General features: G+C 34.4%; 4 long non-coding RNA genes across 5 annotated transcripts; 3 read left to right on the top strand and 1 right to left on the bottom strand.

Annotated features, from left to right (window-relative positions):
- Positions 1-271: 271 nt before the first annotated feature.
- On the top strand, positions 272-7,919 carry LOC116405811. The gene is made up of 6 exons (XR_004218909.1): positions 272-456; positions 5,998-6,061; positions 6,169-6,311; positions 6,415-6,577; positions 6,684-6,831; positions 7,772-7,919. It is a non-coding gene; the product is annotated as an uncharacterized LOC116405811 (long non-coding RNA).
- An 8,705-nt stretch (positions 7,920-16,624) lies between these two features.
- On the bottom strand, positions 16,625-17,749 carry LOC116405812. The gene is made up of 3 exons (XR_004218910.1): positions 17,617-17,749; positions 16,893-16,962; positions 16,625-16,811 (listed from the first exon to the last, which is right to left on the bottom strand). It is a non-coding gene; the product is annotated as an uncharacterized LOC116405812 (long non-coding RNA).
- Positions 17,750-20,474: 2,725 nt separating this feature from the next.
- On the top strand, positions 20,475-21,405 carry LOC116405813. The gene is made up of 3 exons (XR_004218911.1): positions 20,475-20,822; positions 20,895-21,170; positions 21,255-21,405. It is a non-coding gene; the product is annotated as an uncharacterized LOC116405813 (long non-coding RNA).
- A 28-nt stretch (positions 21,406-21,433) lies between these two features.
- LOC116405810 lies at positions 21,434-22,935 on the top strand. Of its 2 annotated transcripts, XR_004218908.1 has the most exons (4): positions 21,434-21,544; positions 21,742-21,804; positions 22,643-22,715; positions 22,789-22,935. It is a non-coding gene; the product is annotated as an uncharacterized LOC116405810 (long non-coding RNA). The 2 variants fall into 2 exon arrangements; XR_004218907.1 differs by lacking the exons at positions 22,643-22,715; positions 22,789-22,935 and adding an exon at positions 22,233-22,360.
- The last annotated feature ends 629 nt before the right edge of the window (positions 22,936-23,564 follow it).

Here is a 23,564-nt window from a genome sequence, read left to right as displayed (position 1 = left end):
CCATGAGAGATAGGGGAAGCAGAGGGCTCACGATCTTGTTCTGGTTTTAATTGTAGTATTTTGAATTGTGTTTATTTGTGTTTTGGATTAGGAGGGTTTCTTTGCTTGTTGTTTGTAATTTCTCTGTAATTTTCTTATTATTGTAACTTTGAGTTTCAAATATCAATATAATAGGAAACAGTACATCAGTGTTCTATCAAGGTTGTATGTTCAAAAGTGAGTAGATAGTTGAGGAGGTCCAATGTTCAAAAGTGAGTAGATGGTTTTAGGAGGGTCCTATGTTCAAAAGTTTGCTGGTGTGTATCTTTGTTGGCTCGACATGTTTTTAATTTATGATTGTTGTTGGTGGAGAGAGCGGAAGATGCCGGGGACAGTTTGGAGAAGATCAAGCGGCAGCTGGCCTCTGGGTCTGGTCGGAATTTGTTGCAGGGTCCCCTTCTAAAGCGATCTGAAACAGTAAACTAACGCATTGCAACTCTTTCTGTCTTTCCTTTTGTTTTGAATTGATGGTTACTGCTTAATTGCGCTGCCTTTAGGTCTTCCATTTAAATCGTTCTGACTGTTTTAGTGATATTTGAAGACTTAATTAAATCACCTAGAAGTACTTATTAAGATTAGGACGTCGGGATTTGTGATTTCAAGGAGAATAGAAATGTGAGAAATGCCCATGTTCGTGATCTAACTGTCAGCATATTTGTGTTTATGAATATGGCCGTCGATGTGATAGTATTCTCAGACTGTTTTGTAGTGCGCATATGCAGAATTGTGGTCACATTTGATCAGCCTTCTATTTTCTGCGTTTCTGTTCTTAGACAGCATTTTTTATGGCAATGAGCCTTCATTGTAGCAAATCTGATTTTCTCTATTACAATGTTTGCAGTTGAGGAATTGGAATGAGCGATGGGTAGTTTTGGACCCAACAACAGGGAAAATGGAGTAACCATACGTCCCATTTACACTGTTTTTGGTCCTTCCTTGCTTGGTTCATCAATGTAGTAATATGTTGGTGGAAACAGCTCATTTCTAATGCTGCTGCCGATGGTGATGGGGTCAATGGACCTCTGCCAAGAGTGTTCATATCACAAATTGTTGTGGATTAGTTGAGTAAATAAACTCAGGTGCGTTTCACCGAATTCTCGATATGCAGAAATCTGAATATATTTTTTCCTTCTGAAATTTGGCTACAAGCTGTATCTTGGTGCTGCAGTAAGTGTATTGTTAGCGATGTAGTAGGCATAAGGTGGGAATAGGATGCATTTTGTGTTTTATCCATTTAAGTTTTTGGTTTATGCAACAAAACCTTAGCTTGAATTACAACTTCATATTATTTTTCCTACTGCATTCAGTACATAATCAGAAGATACACTGAATGTTCTTGCATTGGGAAGAAGCATGCTGCTTTGGCTGGTTCTCTGGGTTCCTTCACATGGGAAAAGCCTTTGCATTCAGAGTTTGAGCAATTAGAGCAAGGCTTTTAATCTCCCATGACTCTGAAACTTATGTTATTTAGGTCACCATATTATCGTGGAGAATGAACCAAATTTCATTTCTGAATTGTGATTTCACCAAGAATTTGAAAACAAAAATGCATATGGTTTTCTTTCTGATTCTTTTTTATTGCGTATTATTTTTTATTGGTCATTTACCTCCCACAGATGACATGAATAGCGCCAAACAACTACAAAGAGAACTGCCACACTCCTATAATTGCTGCTAACCTACCTAACTAAGAATATACGACAATCTCGAAAATGTGCCAATGAGAGACATCATCAGATCCAGAGATCAAGTTTGCCAAGAACTACTCATAGTAGAATTTGCAAATATGTGGTGCAAACTGAGCCAAGAATAGACAACTCCAACCTTTTTGGAATAGACGTGGTTATCAACCTTTTGACTCTCTTCTTCTTTTCTTTCCTGACTTGGATTCACTGCCCTGATCATTGGATGAATTTAGTGACTTTCCCTTTGAGTTCTCCATTGTTTTTCCAGAAGTTGATGAATGCTTCACATCTCCACTTTCTTTTTCTTTTGCTTTTGAAGATGTGAACTTAACCTTGGTGGAGAGATTGGTATTATTAGACTTATCGCCTGTTTTGGTAGACTTCCCTTTTGAAACAGGAGTTTTTGGGGTTTCTTGTTTGGACTTCCCCGTCTTCGATACATCTTGCTTGTTGGACTTTGCAACAGCGGCAGGTGTGGATGTCTCATCGTCCTTAGATTTGCTAGTCTTGTTGGATTCGGCATCATCATTCTTCGACTTGCCAGCGATTTTGATGAAAGTACTGATCTCGAGGGAACTAGATGCATTTTAACCTATTCGGCTTAACTCTCCTACTTTCTATGGTCTATTGTGGCTTCAACCGAGGGTGAAAAGTTCCCAACACAAGTTCTGATCTGGAAGGAACCCGACGCATTTTAACCTATTTTGCTTAGCTCTCATACTTTCTATGGGCTATTGTGGCTTCAGCTAAGAGGGAAGAGTTCCTGACACAAGTTATGATACCAAAGGAACTCGATGCATTCTAACCTAACCAGCTTAACTCTATTACTTTCTACGAGCTATTATTGCTTTCACCATGAGTGAAGATTTCCCTATGCAAGTTCTGATATCGAAAGAACCAAATGCATTCTGACCCAACTGGCTTAACTTTTCTACTTCCAACGAGCTATTGTTGCTTCGGCCAATAGTAAAGAGTTCCCTATGAAAATTCTGATTTCAAAGGAACTCGATGCATTCTGACCTAACCGTCTTAATTCTCTTACTTTCTACAGGCTATTTTTGCTTCCACCAAGAGTTAAGAGTTCCCTACGAAAGTATTGGTCCCGATGGAACCCAATGAATTATGATTTAACCACTTTAACTCTCCTACTTTCTATAGTATTGCTTCGGCCAAGAGGGAAGAGTTCCCTATGGAAATTCTGATATTGAAGGAACCTGACACATTTTGACCTAACCAGCTTAACTCTCCTACTTTCTACAAGTTATTGTTGCTTCGGCCAAGAAAGCATTCCCTACGCAAATTTTGATCCTGAAGGAACCCGACGCATTCCGACCTAACCGGCTTAACTCTCAACCTTTTTATGGGCTATTGTTGCTTCGACCAAGAGTTAAGAGTTCCCTATGCAAGTTCTAATATCGAAGGAACCAAATGCATTTTGACCTAACTGGCTTAACTCTCCTACTTTCTACAGGCTATTGTGGCTTTAGCCGAGAGTGAAGAGTTCCATGAAATTTCTGGTCAGGAAGGAACCCGATGCATTTTAACATATTCGGCTTAACTCTCCTACTTTCTATGGGCTATTGTGGCTTCAACTGAGAGTGAAGAGTTCCTGACACAAGTTCTGATCCCAAAGGAACTCGATGCAGTCTGACCTATTCGAGTTAATTCTCCTACTTCCTACGGGCTATTGTTGCGTCGACCATAAGTGAAGATTTCCCTACGCAAGTTCTTATATTGAAAGATCTAAACGCATTCTCACCTAACTGGCTTAACTCTTTTACTTCCAACGGGTTATTGAAGCTTCAACCAAGAGTGAAGAGTTCCCTACGAAAATTTTGATCCTGAAGGAAATCGACGCATTTCTGACCTAATTGGCTTAACTATCCGACTTTGTACAGGCTCTTTTTCCTTCAGCCAAGAGTTAAGGGTTCCTTACGCAAGTATGGATCCCGAAGGAACCCGACACATTCTGATCTTACCGCTTTAACTCTCCTACTTTCTATATGAAATTATTTCTTTGGCCAGGAGGGAAGAGTTCCCTACGAAAATTTTGATACGAAGTGAACCCGACGCATTCCGACCTAACCAGCTTAACTCTCCTACTTTCTACGGGCTATTGTTGCTTCAGCCAAAAGTGAAGAGTTCCCTAAGCAAATTTTGATTCCGAAGAAACCGATGCATACCGACCTAACCGGCTTAACTCCCCGACTTTCTATGCGTTATTGTTGCTTTGACTAAGAGTTAAGAGTTTCCTACGCAAGTTCTGATTCTCGAGGAACCCGATGCATTCTAACATAAATGGCTTAACTCCCGTACTTTCTACGGGCTATTGTGGCTTCGGCCGAGAGTGAAGAGTTGTCGAAGAAGTTATGATCCCAAAGAACCCGATGCATTTTAACCTAACCGGCTTAATTCTCCTACTTTCTACGAGCTATTGTGGCTTCAATCGAGAGTGAAGAGTTCCCGACACAAGTTCTGATCCCAAAGAAAGCCGACACATTCTGACCTAACCAGCTTAACTCTCCAACTTTCTACAGGTTATTGTTGCTTCGACCATGAGTGAAGATTTCCCTGTGCAAGTTCGGATATCTAAAGAACCAAACATGCATTCTGACCTAACTGGCTTAACTCTTCTACTTTCAACAGGCCATTGTTGCTTCGACCAAGAGTGAAGAGTTCCCTACGAAAATTTTGAACCCGAAGGAACTCGACACATTCTAAACTAATTGGCTTAAATCTTCGACTTTCTACGGGCTATTTTTGCTTCCACCAAGAGTTAAGAGTTCCCTACGCAAGTATTGATCCCGAAGGAACCCATCGCATTATGATCTAATCGCTTCAACTCACCTTCTTTCTACAGGAAATTGTTGCTTTCACCAAGAGTGAAGAGTTCCCTACGCAAATACTAACACGGAAGGAACCCGACGCATTTTGACCTGACCAACTTATCTTTCCTACTTTCTACAAGTTATTGTGGCTTCGATCGAGAGTGAAGAGTTTCCTACGAAAGTTTGATCCTGAAAGAACCCAATGCATTATGACTTAATAGGCTTACCTCTCCTACTTTCTACCAGCTATTATAGCTTCGACCGTGAGTGAAGAGTTCTGATGCAAGTTTTGATCCCAAACTAACCCGACGCATTCTAACCTAACAAGCTTAACTCTCCTACTTTCTACGGGCTATTGTAGCTTCAGGCAAGAGTGAAAAGTTCTCTACTTTCTATGGGCTTTTTATTATAAGTGTAAAGAAATAGGTGTATGAATTGGATTGATGAACATATTTTTGAATTTTTTTTAAGCTTAAAAGGATATTTATGGAACTTTCAATAATTCATCAATATTTTTTAAACAGAACTTTTCAATAGTTGATGATTATTTTTTAAACAAAACTTTAGCGACTTTCATCTAAAACCAAAGACAATGGTATTTTTGAACCGTTTTCGAAAGTTTAAGGGCATCTTTCAACTTTTAAAAGGATACTTTTTTGACACAAACCACTAGGGGTATTCTAACACTGACAACACTAACAACCCAGACTACCCATCCCAAATTTCGAGTATTATTACAAAATATGTTTTTTAACTTATGGATATGTTGAATTTTTGATATTATGAAATTTTAGTAATTGATATGTGTGGTAAAAAAATTTAAGTGTTTAAGTTAATCAAGAATACACTCCATTTACAAGGAGTACAAGGAGTCCAAGTAGATATTAGTTGTGTTTGAAAAATTATGAAAAAAATGTCCTATTTTAAAAAAAAGTACAATCAAGTGAAATGTTACATAAACTTCACAACATAGTTAATAAGATAACACAATATTACAAGATTTTGTTTACACGTATACATACATATACTAGTGGTTAAAGTAAGATTAGATTTGAATGTATATTTAAACGAAAGTTATGCCATTCAACTAGAGTAATAAAATAACTAAAGAGCTCAATAAATTACAACAAATGTGATGGTACTTTGACACCAGAACCATTTACTAAAACAATGGATAAAAGGAAGCATACTAAAACACAAGTAAAACAAGAGGATTATTTTTATTGTCTTCCATTATCTGAGAGTGGAATGCAAACAAAGCAATGCAAAAGCACCATTCAAGACATCTGACTGATTTATACAAAGTGTAAATAAGACACCAATACAATGCTGAACATTCTCCAAAACAAGATGCAACATACACATCATTCATTTGGCTATTCAACGGGAATATGTCACGTTTTTTGCCATAATTATTCTTGTTTCATGTTTGCCCACGATGGCAGGACAAGACTTTTAGGTAAAGCAAATCCTGGTTTTCCAATGTCAAAAGGCCTTGGCCGCTTGCAGGTAATACTTAGTTTTCCATTTTTAACCTTAAGGTTGCACTTTATGTTTAAATTGTCCATCCGAACATCTTTTTTTTTTCTTTTTCTTCTTTCCTTCGGGTAATAAAGAATAGTGACCTTGAAGAATTAAGAGAATTGGGGTCCGGCACCTTTGGCACTTTTTACCATGGAAAATGGAGGGGACTGATGTTGCTATAAAACGAATCAATGAGAGGTGTTTTGCTGGGAAACCTTCTAAACAAGATCGCAAGGTTGTTCATTTTAAGCAACTGGCTTTTCTTTTCTTTTGTTATTCGTGCATTTTTCTTTTTGTTCCTTGACTCAAGTCCTTTTTGTTGTTTTATATTGTACCAGTGAGAAGATTTTTAGAATGAAGCAATTAAGTTTGCTGATTTGCACCACCCAAATGTGGTACTTTTTATGGTGTCGTGCTTGATGGGCCTGGGAGATCTGTGGCCACAGTAACAGAATATATGGCCAATGGTTCGCTCAAAAATGCTTTGTTGAAGAATGAAAAGTAACAATTGTTCTCATTTTTCATACGTTTAATTTAATTTGTTAGAAGTTAGTTGCAGTATAATGTATCTTCACCCTTAGATTAAGCATAAATACAATTGATGCAGGAGTCTTGAAAAGTGGAAGCGCCTCTTGATTGCTATGGATGCGGCTTTTAGAATGGAACACCTGCACAGAAAGAATATTGTGCACTTTGATTTTGAAAGTGATAATCTACTGGTCAATCTTCGAGATCCTCATCACTCAATATGCAAGGTTTGTGTATTACTGATAATAGCAGAATCATCATTGTAGTGCATTCCATTTAGTTAAACTCTTGATTTGATTTTTAAACAAAACAGGATGATAACCAATTTTTATAGTTATTGTTGTAATTAACACAATTAATTGTCAAATAAAAAATGTATTTGACTATTAACATTTTTTTGTTTGACTAATTATAGTATGTTTTAAGAAGAAAATAAGCTTGGCTTGTCTTAGATATACGGGATAAAGTAATGTTTTTAACTAACAAATGCCTTAAACCAGCAATGGTCTCAATCTCCTCCCAAGACCTCTCAAAACCCTTACTCTCTAATCAAATGTTCCATTAAAAAAAATATAGTGAGATATTTCACAACCTTGATCGCATAAGACAACAATCTCTATTTCAAACCAAACTAACTCTAAAGGGCTCGACAAAAGTTGAAAATCAAGGTAGCAAACTGCGATCTCTAAAGGATACGATGTGATCTAAAGGAATGCTCCTGTGCTATAAATGCATGGGTGCAGTCCAAACACAAAGGAAGATTGTCCCTATATATAATAACTTTTTATAGGAAGTATTTTTGAAGTGTTAACTCATCTATTTCCAACGGGCTATTCCTACTTCGACCAAGAGTGAAGAGTTCCTTACGAAAATTCTGATTCCGAAGGAACTCGAACGCATTTTGACCTAACCGACTTAACTTTTTGAGTTTCTACATGTTATTTTTGCTTCCTCCAAGAGTTAAGAGTTTCCTACGCAAGTATTGATTCTGAAGGAACCCGACGCATTCTTATCTAACTGGTTTAACTCTTCTACTTTCTATTGGAAATTGTTGCTTCAACCAAGAGGGAAGAGTTTCCTACGCAAATTCTGATACCGAAGGAACCCGATGCATTCTGATCTAACCAGCTTTACTCTTCTACTTTCTACATGCTATTGTTGCTTCAGCCAAGAGTGAAGATTTCCCTACGCAACTTTTGATCCTGAACGAACCCGACGCATTCGGAGGTAGTAGGGAGCTGATTCCTAAGAAGTTGGTTAGTGTTCTTGTTCTGATTTTTTTACCTTCAGTTAACTACGTTGTTTCTGAAGAAATTAAAGTTATGGGATGTGATGCATGTTGGTAGGGAGCTGAATCCTTTCTTAGGAACGTTTTGGTGAGCATGGAGGCTGTTTATTTGAGTCGGAAGCCCACTGCAAAATCTGTTTTGGAGTTTGGTCGATCTGTTCATGATGATACAAATTTGTTATGATCATATTGCATTTTGAAGTTTTGGGGTATTTTTCTTCCATTTCTTTTCTACTTCCAATTTCATTTTCAATTTCTGCTTATTTTTTATTCTTTCTTATGTATATTATTTTCTAATGGTCACAAGTTGTGCAATGTCTTTCTTTTAAGTCATTGGCTACTTTGTAAAGAGAAAAACAAAGTTAACTATATCATCATTCTACTCTTTCTACCCCATTTCCATAAAGAAGCAAGAAACCAGCTAACAGGCAGATCGAACTGGCTTAAAGACTCAATTGGCCATTTAGTCTTTCGAGATTTAACATTCTGTCATTGTTGTCGTTGCCCTTAAATCTCCTCACAATCTCTTTGTTCTTCCAACAATCATTAAGAAAAATCTGTGTAAACTGAACCCCATGTCTTCCCTTCTCTTCCCACCGGCGAGAATTTTTCCCACTCTCCACTGCAAAACCCATTTTGGAGCTTATTCGATCAGTTCATGTTGATACAAATTTTTCCGAATCGTAATGCATTTGTAACTTTTGGAGTATTTTTCTTCCTTCAGTTTGTTTTCTACTTTCACTTTCATTTTCAATTTCTGCGTATTTTTTATTCTTTTTTATGTATATTGCTTTCTAATGGTCATTTGTGGTGCAAATTCTTTCCTTTAAATCATTGGTTATTTTGTAAATAGAAAAACAAAGTGAACCATGTCATCGTTCTACTCTTTCTATAACATTTCCATAAGGTTTATTTTGCAGTTATCGTTGGTTAGAGTTGTTCTGTTTTTTTCTGCTCTGATTTCATTGCATTGTTTTGAAGAATTTAAAGTTATGGGTTGTGATGATCCTTTCTTAGAAACGGTTTGGCATTCCTAGAGACTGCTTATGTGAGTTGGAATCGCACTGTAAAATCCATTTTGGAGCTTGTTCGATCTTTTCATGGTGATACAAATTGGTTATGATCATATTGCACTTGGAACTTTGGGGGTATTTTTCTTCCTTCCATTTTTTTTTCTACTTCCAATTTCATTTTCAATTTCTGCATATTTTTTATACTTTCTATTGTATATTGTTTTCTAATGGTCATTTGTGGTGCAATGTCTTTGATTTAAGTCAATGGTTATTTTGTACGTAGAGAAACAAAGTGAACTATGTCATCGTTCTACTCTTTCTACAACATTTCCATAAAGTAGCAAGAAAACAGCTAAAGATCAAACTGCCTAAAACATTCGATTGACCATTTAGTCTTTTGGGATTTAACATTCTGCCATTCTTGTGGTTACCCTTAAATCTCCTCACAAACCTCTTTGTTCTTCCAGCAATTATTAAGAAAAATCCCTGTAAACCGAACCCCATGTCTTCCCTTTTCTCCCCACCGGCCAAAATTTTTCCTTCCATTATTTGTTATGATCATATTGCTTTTAGAACTTTTGGGGTATTTTTCTTCCTTCCATTTTTTCTACTTTCAACTTCATTTTTATTTTATGGATTCATCATTCGATTTCAGCAAACCCACTGCTTATGGTCAAAAGCAAATTTAAGTTGACAATGGTTAGAAGATATAATATTACATTTACCTCATAAGTTTTTGGATGAATTGGTGATTTAACATGGTCTAGAGTGAATAGTTTAGGAGGTCTGTTAGGCCACCATTGTTATTTACTTATAATAGAAGAAAGAAAAATAAGGCACTTTAGGAACCAACAATAGTTACTTAAAAAAGATGACAGTTATCTAAAACAGGAAGTTAAATGAACGAGAGGGAGATGGGAAAGGGCAGGCAGTTTTTAGTAAAAGGAAGGGCCTGCAATACTCCATGAGAGATAGGGGAAGCAGAAGGCTCATGATCCTTTTCTGGTTTTAATTGTAGTATTTTTAATTTTGTTTATTTGTGTTTTGGAGTAGGAGGGTTTCTTTGTTTGTTGTTTGTAATTTCTATGTAATTTTCTTTTTATTGTAACATTGAGTTTCAAATATCAATATAATAGAAACACCACATCTGTGTTCTATCAAGGTTGTATGTTCAAAAGTGAGTAGATAGTTGAGGAGGTCCTTATGTTCAAAAGTGAAGTGAATTCTAGGTGATACAATATAAAATTTATCTTAACCCATCAGCTTAAGCTTTTGGGTGATTAAATGGTTTAACAATAATATGATTCCAAAGTAGAAATCAAGTGGAGAGGACACAAAGGCTAGTATTTTAGGTAAAGGTGAACAAAGGTTCTTTATTCAATTTCTAATGCTGGGCTGTAGAACATAATTATGGTTGAAGTTGTAATAGTACTCTACTTCATTTGTACAATGTACTCTACTTCATTTGTACAATGTACTCTACTTCATTTGTACAATGTACTCTACTTCATTTGTACAATGCCTTCTACTTCTATTGTACAATGCATACTAATTAAGTTGAGTCAACATTGTTAAATAAAAAAAGCTGCTTGATGTTGGTTGAGTCAACAATCAATTCTTTACTGTAACTAATGTTGAAGTTGTGTTTGTATTCTGTGATGAACTAGATGGATGGGCGTGGGATTGACTCATTAGCAAGATTTTACCTGTATTTTGGATATACTCAAAAAGAAGAATTATCATTCCCAGCCAAAAAGTTGAAAGCATTTTGGTTTTCACCTCCCTCCATTTCTAATGCTGCTGATGATGGTGATGGAGTCAATGGACCTCTGCCAAGAGTGTTCATATCACAAATTCTCGTGGATTAGTTGAGTAAATAAACTCAAGGTGCGTTTCACCAAATTCTCGATATGCAAAAATCTGAATATATTTTTTTCCTGAAATTTGGCTACAACCTGTATCTTGGTGCTGCAGTAAGTGTATTGTTTTTTTTAAACACAAACTACTAGCATTTTTATTATTGAACTGATGAACAAAAATTCAGACAAACTAATCATTTACCTCATTTTTCCCTCCTCTCAAAATACATCATGGAAAGAATAAAACAAACACAAAATCAATAACATGAGGCAAACCACAGTTTGAACCATGCACAATGCTCTCTCTTTCTAGACTTTTAATGCACGGTCATTCTGTTTTCCGGCACTGGTTGTAAAGCAGTTCTCACTTTCACGCCACCTCCAACAACTTTTGTGTTGATGTTATTATTTTCCATCTTCTTATGGTTAAGTTGGAGTTTTTCCTTGAACAACTTCCTCAGCTGCCTTAGGCTAGTATTATCATTCTTCACCACTAACTGAATGAACTTTGCTTTGTTCTGTTCTTTTTCAGCTTCTTCTTCCTCAGCATCTGGGTTGTCCATTAGCAAACTAATGGTTTGTTCTTCAACGGGAGATTTGGCTTCTATTGTTGGCCTAGGGAATTGGTTTGCCAATGATTGAACTGCATTGTTGTTGGAGGATGTGATAGTGATTTCCACCAAAGCTTCCTCACATTGAACAATGGCATTTGGGATTTCTGGTTGTGAGTCGATAGCTTCGACAATTATGTCTTTAGGAAGAGTTTCTTCTTCCATTTTCCATTGGATCTTGACATCAACCAAATCATCAGAAACATTCTCGGGGAACTCCTCCGTGGACTTATTGATAATTGTATCATCTTCTTCAGCTTGAACGGAACTTTTCTCCATTTTTGTTTCCTTCTTGTCTCCTTCAATGTCAGCATCTGATGCTACATTTCCGGTTGTGGGATCTGATCATTTTCATCTTGATCGTCTTTCACTTCCAAAGATTCTTCATCACTGCTCAAGGCATCATCTCCATCAACTTCAGTTTCTTCTTCCACATTTTCGTGGGGAAGAGACAGTTCTTCAGCAGAGTTATTCACGTGTGTTTTCTTCTTCAACATCTTCTTCAATTTTATGTTCCAATTCACAGGTAGACTCATTTTGTTGAGATTCAAATTCCATACCAAATTCTTCTGCAATGCTCGATTTGTGAACTTCAGTAACATCCAAGTCTTCAGTAGGCAGAGAAGATTTGTCAGATTCATTGATTTCCTCAGCAGAAATCTCCACAAAATCATCATCTTTCGAAACTTCATTTACTTTTTCATCTTCAGAGAAGCATTGCACATCCGAGTTAGCATGAGGTGCCTCTGTTTTAGAATCATCAACGCTCTTTGCACTAATTACATTTTCATCAAAAGATTTTAACAGATCATCAAGAACCATTTCTGGTTCCTTCTCTGAGAGTGCAGTAAGTGTATTGTTAGCAATGTAGTAGGCATAAGGTAGGAACATGATGCATTTTGTGTTTTATCCATCTAAGTTTTTGGTTTATGCAACAAAACCTTAGCTTGAATTACAACTTCATATCATTTTTCCTACTGCATTCAGGACATAATCAGAAGATACACTGAATGTTCTTGCATTGGGAAGAAGCATGCTGCTTTGGCTGGTTCTTTGGGTTCCTTCACATGGGAAAAGCCTTCACATTCAGAGTTTGAGCAATTAGCAAGGCTATTATTCTCCCATGACTCTGAAACTTATGTTATTTAGTTCACCATATTATCGTCGATAATGAACCAAATTTCATTTCTGAATTGCGATTTGACCAAGAATTTGAAAACAAAAATGCATATTGTTTTCTTTTTTATTCTTTTCTATTGCGTATCATTTTCTATTGGTCATTTGTTGTGCAATGTCTTCTTCTTAAGTCATTGGTTACTTTGTAAAGAGAAAAACAAAGTGATTTATTTCATCGTTCTACTCTTTCTACAACATTTCCGTACAAAAACAAGAACACTGCTAACAGGTAGATCAAACTTCGCTAAAATTCGTTTCCCTTCTTGGAAGATATTCGTCCATGCCTAAACCTGCAGCTGGAAACTGATTGTTCTCGATCATGTCCAGTGTTGAACCCCCAAATGGATTGGAAGGATCAAGGGTGAAGGTTTATTTTCTTCTTATCGTTGGTTAGAGTTTTTCTTTCGTTTTCTTCTGCTTTGAGTCAATTCCATTGTTTTTTAAGAATTTAAAGTTATGGGTGTGATGATCCTTTGTTAGGAACGTTTTGGCAAGACTGGAGACTGCTTATCTGAGTCGGAATCCCACTGCAAAATCATTTTGGAGCTTATTCGATCAGTTCATGTTGATACAAATTTCTCTTGATCGTAATGCATTTGGAACTTTTGGAGTATTTTTCTTCCTTCCATTTATTTTCAACTTTCAATTTCATTTTCAATTTCTGCGTATTTTTTATTCTTTCTTATGTATATTGTTTTCTAATGGTCATTTGTGGTGCAAATTCTTTCCTTTTAAGTCAATGGTTATTTTGTAAATAGAAAAACAAAGTGAACCATGTCATCGTTCTACTCTTTCTACAACATTTCCATAAAGAAGCAAGAAAACAATAGTCTTTTGTGATTTAACATTTTGCCATTCGTGGCGATACCCTTAAATCTCCTCACAATCTCTTTGTTCTTCCAACAATCATTAAGAAAAATCCCTCGAATCTGAACCCCATGTCTTTTCTTTTCTCCTCACCAGCTAGAATTTTGCCCACTCTCCAAACAAAATCTTTTCAACCTTATTTTTCTTTACTACCCATTTCCAAAAATTTGATTTCCCTCCTCGAAAAATCTTCGTCCATGCAGAAACCTGCGGCTGGGAGCTGATTGTTCTCGATCAAGTCCAGTGCTGAACCCCCAAATGGATTGCAAGGATCAAAGGTTAAGGTTTATTTTTTTGTTATCGTTGGTTAGAGTTTTTGTCTTTTTTTTTTCTGCTTTGAGTTAATTCCATTGTTTTTGAAGAATTTAAAGTTGTGGGTTGTGCTGATTCTTTCTTAGGAACGTTTTGGAAAACCTGGAGACTGCAAATCTGAGACGGAATTCTACTCAAAATCCGTTTTGGAGCTTGTTCTATCTGTTCATGGTGAATCAAGTCCGTTTTATTCTGCTTGCATTTCATTTTGAATTTTTGCATATTTTTTGTTCTTTTCGATGTATATTGTTTTCTAATGGGCATTTAGTGTGCAATGTCTTTCTTTTAAGTCATTGGTTGCTTTGTAAAGAGGAAAAAAAGTGAACTATGTCCTCGTTCTACTCTTTCTACAACAGTTCCATAAAGAAGCAAGAAAACTGCTAAAACAGGCAGATCAAACTTCCCTAAACATTCAATTGGTCATTTAGTCTTTTGGGATTTAACATTTTTCCATTCTTTTTGTTTCCCTTAAATCTCTTCATAATCTTTTTGTTCTTCCAACAATCATTAAGAAAAATCCCCGTAAGTCGAACCCCATGTGTTCCCTTTTCTCCTCACCGGCCAGAATTTTGCCCCTCTACAAACAAAATCATTTCAACCTTATTTTTCTTCACTACCCACTTCCAAAATTTTCATTTCCCTATGAAAATATTTTCCGATGCCAAAACTTGCGGTTGGGAACCGATTATTCTCTATCATGTCCAATGTTGAACCTCCCAATGGATGGCAAGGATCAAGAGTTAAGGTTGATCTTTTTGTGATTGTTGGTTAGAGTTCTTGTTCTGTTTTTCTGTCTTGATTTAATTTCGTTGTTTTTGAAGAATTTAAAGTTATGGGTTGTGATGATCGTTCGTGCGTGTGCGAACATGTTGATATTTTTTAGTGATGAGATTCTTTCAATTTTAAAATAATAATTTCGTTATCTTGATGTTTAAGCCATTAATGTTATTTTGAGATAAAAATAGCGAACAAGTTGATATTTTTTAATTTTGAATTCAATTAAGGTTATTTTGATACAAAATCTATGTTGAGATTCTCAAATTCTGAAAAATAATAATTTTGTTATTTTGAAATTCAAATTCAATTGGGTTATTTTGAAATTAGTAAGATTGAATAAAGTTATTAAAATATTGAATCAATTAGTTGAGTCCCAAGATATTAAAAAAAAGTTGCAATATGGATTGATGTATATTTTTCAAGTAAAAATTAATTAAAAGCTGATAAATGACATAAATTAATTACAACGTAGAAACTAAATAATTACAGTTGGAGAAGGTGGATATTTTGTAAAATACCATGCACGTGCAAAAAATGTTATTTGCTAAAATTCAAAAGAAAAAATAGTTTTTCCATTTTTTAAAATAACCCATAGAAAAGTGTTATATCTCTTAGGACAAAGAGTGTGGATCTAAAGGTCCATATTCGACTTATTTTTTGTTGGTAAAATTGCATAAAACCGCATTATATTGAAATAATGACACTCTTAAACCAATATTGATAGAAATTATAATTTAATTAATGTTTTTAAGTCAAATGAACATGATTTTTACTCCTAAACATAATTATTGTAATTGTTTTTTAATCTTAATTCATTTACACATCTTTGTGCATATGTGTGCGTACGCGTGTGCGTGTGGGTGAGTGTGCGTGTACGCTAGCGTGTGCATGTGTATGCGTGTGTGTCCGTGTGTGCGCATGTGCACGTGTGTGTGTGTCTGTGTGTGCTCGTGTGCGCGTGTGCTTGTATACGAACAAGTTGATATTTCTTAATGTTGAGTTTCTTTCAATTTTAAAATAATAATTTAATTATTTTGATATTCAAGTCGTTAATATTATTTTAGATAAAGATAGTGAACAAGTTTATATATTTTAATTTTGAAATTCAATAACATAATTGAGATTATGAAATTCTGAAAAAAAAAATAATTTTGTTATTTTGAAATTCAATTTGGCTATTTTGAAATTCAAATTCAATTATGTTATTTTAAAATTCAAATTCAACATGCGTGCGTTCGTGCGTTTGTCCATGTGTGTGTGTGCGGGTGTGTGTGAGTGTGCGTGTGTGCGTGCGTGTGTGTGTGCGTTCCTACATGTGGGTGTGTGTTCGTGTGTGCGAACAAGTTGATATTTTTTAATGTTGAGATTCTCTCAATTTTAAAATAATAATTTAGTTTTCTTGATATTCAAGCCATTAATATTATTTTGAGATAAAGATATCGAACAAGTTGATATTTTTTAATTTTGAAATTCAATTAAGGTTATTTTGATACAAAATCTATCATTGAGATTCTCAAATACTATTAAATTATAATTTTGTTATTTTGAAATTCAAATTCAATTTGGTTATTTTGAAGTTAGTAAGATTGAATAAAATTATTAAAATGTTGATTCTCAAATTATATAAATTTGGTTACACTAGAAGAAATTTGCCATTCAATATCGGTTTAAAATCGACATTAATGATCTTTGGTGTCAGTTCGGAACGACATTAATGATCTTTGGTGTCAGTTCAGAACTGACATCTATGCTAGCGTTATTAAAGGCCTTTAATGTCGTTTTTGCTTTGATGTCGGTTTAAAAACGATATCAAATGCATCAGTAATGTCGGTATGGTCATTGATGTTGGTTTAAAACCGACATTTTTTATGGTGCTATTGTTGACCTTTAGTGTCGGTTTGCCTTTGATATCGTTTTTAAACCGACATTAAAGTCTTGTTTTTGGATCTATTTTTACAAAAAAAATATATAATTATTGCATTATTGTTCATTTTTTATAAACTGACATTAGATACGTGTAAATAAATATTTTTTTCTCACACCAACAAATCAATAAAATTAATATTATTTTAGGAACTACAATATTTTTCTTTTACATTTGTATATAGAAAATGAAATCTTAATATTGCGTTTGTATATACATTCTATAATAATACATGAAACTAGATCCTAATACAAGACTTAAATAAGAAATCTTAAACGCTTTCACAATCTTCAACTTCAACAATTGCTTCCATCTACTTAGCTTAGCTTGGCTGGCTATCTAAGACCAAAATATACTTTACAACCTGGGGAAGATTAAATCTAGAATTTGCAAAATTAGTACATATTATTTAAAATCAAACTAAACAGACTGCAATCTAAATGTGGAAAATTAAAAATTACCACAAAGTTTCAGTAGAGTAAATAATGTAGCAGCAACAAAGAAGACAATTGAAATGGCAACCCAAAAGTGCTGCAAAAATAAAGAAGAAAATAAGCTTTGATCAAACAACTCATTAAGAAGAAGAAAATAACCTAATTTGGTTCTTCAAAGATCTATAAGAAAAAGAGGAATACAACTAAAGAATAATTATACCATCCTCGACTCTTACTTCAAAGCAAATTTTGAATGTTCAATTTAGCAATGCTAGTCTATAGGCTTCTTACTCTTAATTGTATAAATTTACCCATCAATAGCAACATTGTTTTTATAGAGAAAGTTAAACAATGGAGATGATAAATAATCTTACAAACTCCTATTGGATCGTTTTTCTTTTCAAATGAAAATAGTTAATTTATTTCATTTATGGAAGGTGAAAATCTCAAATATATAGTAAAAGAACATGGAATATAAGGAAGCCCATAAAAAGAAGAGACTCCACTAGCTAGGTATTGATCAAAGATAAATATGTGGATAAATAGATGCAACCTACAAATATATCAAAACAGACTAATACTCAAACTAAACTAAAGAAAACAAAAACATTTACTACTAAAAGATAAAATAAAACACAATTCAAAACAATTAATTACCAAGATTGATCTCAATCGAAAACCAAAACGCATCACATTATGAAGATATTGTGCTTCACATAACACTCCAAATAGCTATACCAAAATTACTTACTCTACATTTTCCATTTTGGCAAATCCACCTACAAGAATGCTAGTTACCAAGCTCATTTCTATGCCTTCTCTTCTTTCATTTTTCTAACAAAAGATAGTATGAATAAGGCTGCACATTTGAAAAAATAAAGACAATTAATAATCAATAATGCTACCTAGCAGTCATAAGTTAACAATCAAATGAAGAAACCCAAGGATTTTTGCGGCAGAAGCACGATGAAGATTGGTTGCCGTTCGCGATCTAGGGTCACAGATTGAGAAGAGAACAAAATTAGAAACCAACTTGGAGAGAAAGAAAAGAAAAATTGATAGGGAAAGAGTAGAGTAAGAAGAGAGAAGAAAAAATTTAGTTTTTAAAACCTAACAATTTTTTAAAAAGAAATTAAAAATGTGGGGTAATTAATGTCCGTTTTTACAAAATACAAAAAATTAAAAAAAATAAAACTGGCTGATCATTAATGTCGATTTAAAAACGACATTAAACCCTTATCATTAATGTCGGTTTGATCCACCTTTTCAAAAACGACAATAAAGATAATTTTTCATTTTTTTCACCTGACACTACAAACCCAGATTTGTTGTAGTGTTATTATGGGTTGATGTATCTTTTTCAAATAAAAAATGCTATTTGCTAAAATTCAAAAGAAAAAGTTGTTTTGTCATTTTTTTTAAAATGACCCATAAAAACGTTATTATATCTCTTATGACAAAGAGTGTGGATTTACTAGTCCATATTTGACTTGTTTTTTGTTGGTAAAATTGGATAAGACCGCATTATATTGATATAATTACACTAATGACACTCTTAAATCAATATTAATAGAAATTATAATTTAATTAATGTTATTAAGTTAAATGAATATAGTTTAAAAGTCATTCTAAACACAATTAATGTAATTGTTTTTTAAATTTAATTCATTTTCACATCTTTGTGGCATATGTACGTGTGTGCGTGTGTGTGCATATGTGCAAGTGCGCGTTTGCCCGTGTGAGTTGATGTGTGTGTGCGTATGTGTGTGTGCGTGTATGCGTGTGTGCATGTGTGTGTAGATGTGTGTGTGCATGTGTGAATGTGTGTGTGCGTTCATGCGTGTGTTCGTGTGTGTGCGTTCATAATATTGTTGAATGACCTCGTTGACTTGTTTATGTGCTATTGAAGCTTTGATATTTATTTGTGATTGTATTTTAGGGTTTGATATTATTTTGTTTGTGCTTGGAGCATTCAACCCCAAAGGATGTTCTGTATTCTTCAAATTACATAAATGTTAATGGAACCATTAAGCTCTTATATGGACATGTCGTGAACAATATGAAGGATGTAGATATGGTTCGCATCCTAATGAACGAGCTAATATTCGGTAAAAACAAATTCATTTATTTAGCTCGTTAGGACTTGCTCCATTATTGCAGCATGGTAGAAATAGGCTATATGTGCATCCTAGCATACATTACGTAAGTAAACATCTTTTACTCATCTTTATGTCCAATACTATAGCTATAGTTATTTTGTTCCTTTTTAACTAAGGTTGCTTTTACTTAGATATCTTTGGGATGAATGTGATTGTGGAAGCAAGTTTTTTGTTATGACCAAGCAAAAATAACATCACATATCAAGGATCGTGATCTCCGATCCAGAAATTTTGCCAACCAGTTAGAAGCGGCTACCTTGGAACAAATATAGAAGTAAAAAATGGATTCAAGAAGAGCATAATCGAACATTCAGTCGGTGGTTGTCCACACGGGTAATTACTAGAACCATACACTTCCATGTTTATTTTAGATCTAAACTAATCATATCCAATATATTTTGTAGGTTGCCCTCGCTCTCGAAGTTCCTAAAAATTCCATCACGCCTTCCTTAAGATGGATAGCTCATGGACCTTCTCCACATGTGGCTACATATTCTGATTACATGATCAATGGTTATTACTACCACACAAAAAGACGTCGATGATATTAGGAGAGTTCAAAATAGTGGAGTTAGTATAACAACCACTACAATGCAAGTGTCTAGTTCTAAAGACAAAAACCCAGTCATATCAGATATGACATTTTATGGCGTAATACAAGAGATATGGGAGATTGATTACCATCAATTATCCTTTGTTTTATTTAAGTGTGATTGGTTGTTGATAATGAGAAGTGGAGTCAAAGTGGACGAGCTTGAGTTTACCATTGTGGATCTCAAACGTATTGGACATAAATCAAACCCATTTGTTTTAGCCTCCCAAGCAAAACACATATTCTATGTGAAAGATTCTGCAAATCCTAAATGGTCAGTGGTTTTAACATCTCCACGTAGAACTATTGAAGAAGATTTCTTTGAAGATAAAATAGGAGATATGCTACTAGAGTGTGGTTATGGAGTTGTTCAAAAGATGCCCAATGTTAATACACCTCACGAGATTGATGATACAACTTCATCATATATTAGACATGATTGTGAGGGTAGATGGGTTGATAAGTAATAATTGTATAAATGTTTTATTAAGGTATGCCATTTACTTTCCTTTATAATAGATTTATGTTCAGAGATTGTAATTACTAAGCTTATTTTATGTCCTTACTTTGCTCAGTAACGTGCTTACTAATACATATATGTTTTTTTTTGCAGATTCATAGATGGAGGAGTCACATACTTAAGTGAGGATGAAAGAAAAATGATTCCCAAAGCAAGAAAACAAATCATTCGTGCCATGTGGCCCAACGACTATGCCAGAGTTAGCATGTAAGAAATTCTGGGCAACTGTTGCCCGTTCAATTTAATGAACATGGGCAACTTGTAAGAGCTATATCTAAGAAAATTCAAAGTTACATTGGTGTGTGTGTTCGACAGCATATTCCTATCACATACAAATCTTGGAAACAAGTTTCGAATGAGTTGAAAGATAAAATCTACGATTGTATATCGGTATGAATTCTATAATTACATTTTTCTTACAATGTAGTTTGATTTCCCTAAGTCTAAATATTTTTTTCTTTTTTCTTGTGTGGATGTCGTTTGAGTTACATCCCAATGTTAGACATTCTATCCTAATGTCTGCATCAAGAAAGTATCGAACTTTCAAAACTACGTTAACTCTTCTGTATATACTTCCGTTTAAGGATCAACCATCATGTTTGTAGTTTCCTCCTAAGATCTATTCTCATATTAATCAAGAAGATTGGAAATCCTTTGTGGACGCTAGACTGACTGAAGAATGTGAGGTAAATAAATTTAATTACATGTTAACTTTAATGTTGGTTTGGTATGTAACTACAAACTAATTTTTTGTATAGGATTATAGTCGTATTCAAAGGGAAAGAAGATCAAAATGCATATACAATCATCACATTGCTAGTAAGGGATATGAAAATCCTGCCGAAGAATTAGTAAGTATTTCTAATTGAATGAAATAATTTATCTTAATATGTTTATGCTAATTAACTATATATCTTTGGTTGCATAATATAACGTGTGATCTTTCCTATCGTTCAACTCTTTGGAAAGAAGCAAGAAAAGGAAAAAACAATGATTATTTTGATGATGCTACTCGAGATTGTGTCTCTCGAATCGTAAGTTTGCTTGCGATTTACTTATATACAATATTTAATCTTTTGTTAACTTAGTTAATGATGAATACTTGTATTGTTCTATAGGATGCATTAGCTGAAACACATAGAGATGAGGACATATTGACTGAGTCATTGGGCTCTAAGGAGCATGGTGGACGTGTACGTGGCATGGGTGGTTTTGTCTCTCAATCACTATATTTCAAGACAGTGAAAGGGAAAGAGAAAATTGCAAGTTCTCAAGTTGTAGAAGATGACTCAAAAGCAAAAGTTACAAAAAGGGTCATAATCACTTGAGATCGTCCATCAGAAGTGTTAACATAGATCTCTATGCCGATGAGGATTTGGGCAACACACCTATGAACGAAGAAGTGAAGGTAATTAACTTTGTTGTCAGTTTTAAAATTTTAATGTTTATAGGATAAATTGTTCTTAATGATGCTTTTAATACTTGTAAAGTAAACACCGTGCAAATTGGCTATAGGAACAATTAATAATATTGTTGCAATAGCAACCGTACTTGATGATAGCAATGGTGGTCTCAATGTTAAAATCTTGGTGGACTTGCTCACAGGAGGAGATTGTAGTTTACCTATTCCAGTGAAGGGCAAGATAGAGACTTTAAATCAAGCATTAGGTAATATTGTTGAATGACCTCGTTGACTTGTTTATGTGCTATTGAAGCTTTGATATTTATTTGTGATTGTACTTTAGGTTTTGATATTATTTTGTTTGTGCTTGGAGCATTCAACCCCAAAGGATGTTCTGTATTCTTCAAATTACATAAATGTTAATGGAACCATTAAGCTCTTATATGGACATGTCGTGAACAATATGAAGGATGTAGATATGGTTCGCATCCTAATGAACGAGCTAATATTCGGTAAAAACAAATTCATTTATTTAGCTCGTTAGGACTTGCTCCATTATTGCGGCATGGTAGAAATAGGCTATATGTGCATCCTAGCATACATTACGTAAGTAAACATCTTTTACTCATCTTTATGTCCAATACTATAGCTATAGTTATTTTGTTCCTTTTTAACTAAGGTTGCTTTTACTTAGATATCTTTGGGATGAATGTGATTGTGGAAGCAAGTTTTTTGTTATGACCAAGCAAAAATAACATCACATATCAAGGATCGTGATCTCCGATCCAGAAATTTTGCCAACCAGTTAGAAGCGGCTACCTTGGAACAAATAGTTCTAATTCCGTATAATACTGGGTAAATAAATAAGATTAACACATTATTATGTTTTTCATTGAGGTTAAATGTATACTCACATTGAAGATGTTTATTGTAGTTTTCATTGGATGTTGCATGTCATCGATCTTCGAGAGAACTGTGTTTATGTTTTGGACTCTCTTCGAAGTAAAGTTAACGAAGACATCCATGGAGTCATAAATGTGACTTATGATTTACTTCTTATTTGGACTTCATTGTCTTCTAATTCTAATGTTTCCAAATGTATAGAGGATTAAAAACATGGCAAGCTAAGCATGATTTACAACATTATCGGTCAAATCCGAAATGGAAACCTATAAAGGTAATTTGCATTGACACATAATTATTTTCAATGAAACATAAGAATAATTTGTATGTAATTTATATACATGCAGTGTCCTCGTCAATTGGATTCGGTTGGGTGTGGGTATTATGTCCAAAAGTATATACATGAAATCGTGCATAATTCTAGTACTCCCATCACTAGCCTTGTAAGTTTCTACTTTCACTTTTTATATGTTACAAATTACATAAATTATCTAAACTTAGTCTTTTATATGTTGAATTCTATAGCTAGAAATAGTATTAGTTTGCCATTGGATGTGTGGAAGTGTATGCTGGTTTTGTAGGGGTTGATCTTCCTTGTAGGTGAAATGGAAATATTGGTTTGCCATGGAAGTGTGGAAATGTATGTGTTGGTTTTGTAGGTTTCTTACATGTTGAATTCTATAGCTAGAAATATATTAGTTTGTCATTGGATGTGTGGAAGTGTATGCTGGTTTTGTAGGTGTTGATCTTCTTCCTTGTAGGTGAAATGGAAATATTGGTTTGCTATGGAAGTGTGGAAAAATGTATATATGTTGGGTTTTTAGGTGTTGAATTCTGTAGCTAGAAATATTATTAGTTTGCATCGAAGTGTGGAAGTGTATGTGCTGGTTTTGTAGGTTTGAATTCTATATAGCTAGAAATAGTATTAGTTTGCCATTGGATGTGTGGAAGTGTATGCTTGTTTTGTAGGTGTTGATCTTCTGCCTTGCAGGTGAAATATGGAAGTAATATATAAGGTTTGCCATGGAGTGGTAGACAGCTAGCAATCATGCAACAATTATTTTTTATACTTTTTTAATATTCGATGACGAACATTTCATGTCGTAATTCGTAACAAATAATG

This window comes from Cucumis sativus, unplaced genomic scaffold (assembly GCF_000004075.3).
Source record: "Cucumis sativus cultivar 9930 unplaced genomic scaffold, Cucumber_9930_V3 scaffold31, whole genome shotgun sequence".
Taxonomy (NCBI): Eukaryota; Viridiplantae; Streptophyta; class Magnoliopsida; order Cucurbitales; family Cucurbitaceae; genus Cucumis; species Cucumis sativus.
Note: the sequence above shows the minus strand (reverse complement) of the source record. Positions and strands in the feature narration are given on the sequence as shown.